A 2,563-nucleotide genomic window follows, 5' to 3' on the forward strand; every position below is an offset into this window, starting at 1 on the left:
TCTAAGTTTCGGGATGTGCAACTGGAGCGTTGCACCCACATAGAAAGCAAACCCCCACCGACACACATATAAGCACGCAACCACAGTAGGTCTACATGCCACACATAGACATTACAAACATGCAATCACGAAATCTATGAACACACATAATGTTCATCCTTTAGCATCAAACCAGGGGATTTCCTACTCAAATATTGTATAGCCTATTTATTACTCATCAAGCCTCTTTGAAAGAAAACCACTCTTAAAGTTTTATGCTCATGGACACGGATGCTGAGCTTTAACCCTGTAGTTTAACATCATAGGAGACTTCGGCTATAAAAAGTCACTGTATGTCACATATACTGTATGTGCTGAACGGAAATGTGTCAGACGTTGCTGTGTGGGTTGCTCCCATGTTGAGGAGTAAGAATTATCCATGTTTCTCACATCATCTTCCAATGTATTACTGTTGTTGACTAATCTGGTTTATGTTAATCACGTTTTAGCTCCAATGCTCCAATCGAAAATTTTTATTCAATAATGGATGAATTGACTTTGTTTTACGGTCGATCGTAGTGACAAACCCACAGAGAATTATCAACAAACTCTGCCGTGTGCGTCACTGTTTTGGGTCATTTTCACTGATAAGCGTCATTTCTCGGCCCGTAGCAGTCGGCTGTTGGCTCTGTTTAGTGTGGGCAGTCAGACAAGGTTAGTAGCTAGCTAGCACACAACACAACAAAGACTAAAACACAACAATGTAGGCAAAGGTAAACTCACAGACTTGCACTTGACTGTCATCAGGCAGCTGTTGTTAAGCTGTATCAGATATAATGACGACATGTGGGTGTTTGCCCTCTACAGATTCTTTTATTGAAGTGTCAGCACTGTCAGCTCAAAGCTTTTGTGTAGCTACTATTTTCTGTCACTGACTGTTTACATTCGTTGTTTGTGCAGACAGCTTAACAATGTTTTTAAAAGTGACTTAGTGGGGATTGTCTACCTGGAGGTGTGAGTGTCGGTGTGTGCAACTGTGAATCTGTCTGCCTCTAATTTATGTGCTGAAACGCAGACAGGGAAACACCTGACTTGACTTGGAGACGCTGGACGTCAAGGCAGCCGCTGATGAGAGATCCCACGTCAAAATTCATGCTTTGCGCTAATGAATGGTTTTGCTCTCAAAGACAACCAGCGACTGAAAGTGTGGAAATCCCCCTCAGCTGCTGACAGACAGTTGTCAGAGGCCTCAGATTAATGAAGGAGTCTCTCAGTCAGCCGATTCCCAAAGGCCGACACAGCTCATTCCCGAGGCGAACGTGGCCTTTAAGTAGTTAGAGGATATATGTTTACACAGGAACTGTGAACTAACAAATACATGTGCTTGCAAATAATTTGTTATTTTTCACAGTCATAGCACATCAGCTGTTCTTTGTGCCTATAGTGTTTATTATGTAATATTTTATTCTGCAAGCCAGAGCTCTGTTGCTCGACACTATTTTGCGTCCTAGGTGGATTGGATTTTCCGGTATTATTATGTATCTGCATCATATGTGAGTTAAGCATCTGTATCACATCACTCTCTGTGAAGGATGTTGTGATAATGAAGAGCACGGAGGAAAGAACGGTTGAGTGTTTCATTTCATTTCACTTCATTTTTCAATGAAAAACATCACCAGGGACATTTGATGACGGCAACCGTGGAAAAACAACAACCTCTTAATAACTCCCAGCACTAACATAAGAAGGAGCCAAAACTGAGCTGCAGAAGGGTCAAAGGGTTGATGTCAGCTGGCAAACATAGCTTATGAGAGAATTTAGTAAGTCAGTAAAGTAATTCAGTTTGTTCATATCACTTACTTTCTCCAATGAAGATAGCAGTGATCAGCTGATAAATCATGTCCTTTTCTGTGAACACACCTCTGTGTTTCAAATCATGTGCAGGTGATTTCTATCAGTCACTGTGTGTCCTTATTGCCAGCACTTCTGGAATTTCATTTCTGCCTGTGAAAATGAAGATGAGTCAACATGGAAACATTCAGAGAGAACTATTTTTTTCCAGCTTAACCAGAACAAATCCACCTACAACTCTTCAATACACTCCTCAGTGGTAAATTCAAAGGGGAAAGCAGGTCAGGAGAGCTGGATCTGGTTGGGCATTGTGGTGACAGTTGTGGGTACGTATTCAATCTGCAGGCTAACCGGACTGACTGTGCAGAATATATTTAATGTGTACTGACAGTTTGAAAATCAACAACTGTCTGAACAATATCCTGGTTTCCCAAATCCCACTCATTAGAGGAATCCTGACTTGATTCGATGACGTGCCATCTGTTTATCTATCGTACATGTACATTAATTCAGAAAAAACTTTCCTCTTCTACTTCCACTTCTTTCTCTCTGTCTATGTTCTGTGTGTGTGTGTGTGTGTGTGTGTGTGTGTGTGTGTGTGTGTGTGTGTACCCGCAGGGCAGAAAGAGGTTTGTGACAGGCTTTGACAGGTACGGCATGGTGGCAAACCTCCCAGCTGTCAAACAAACAGACAAACCAAAGAAACCAGAGATAAAGAAAAGAGTGCCGATGC

This window comes from Seriola aureovittata, chromosome 16, assembly GCF_021018895.1.
Source record: "Seriola aureovittata isolate HTS-2021-v1 ecotype China chromosome 16, ASM2101889v1, whole genome shotgun sequence".
NCBI lineage: Eukaryota > Metazoa > Chordata > Actinopteri > Carangiformes > Carangidae > Seriola > Seriola aureovittata.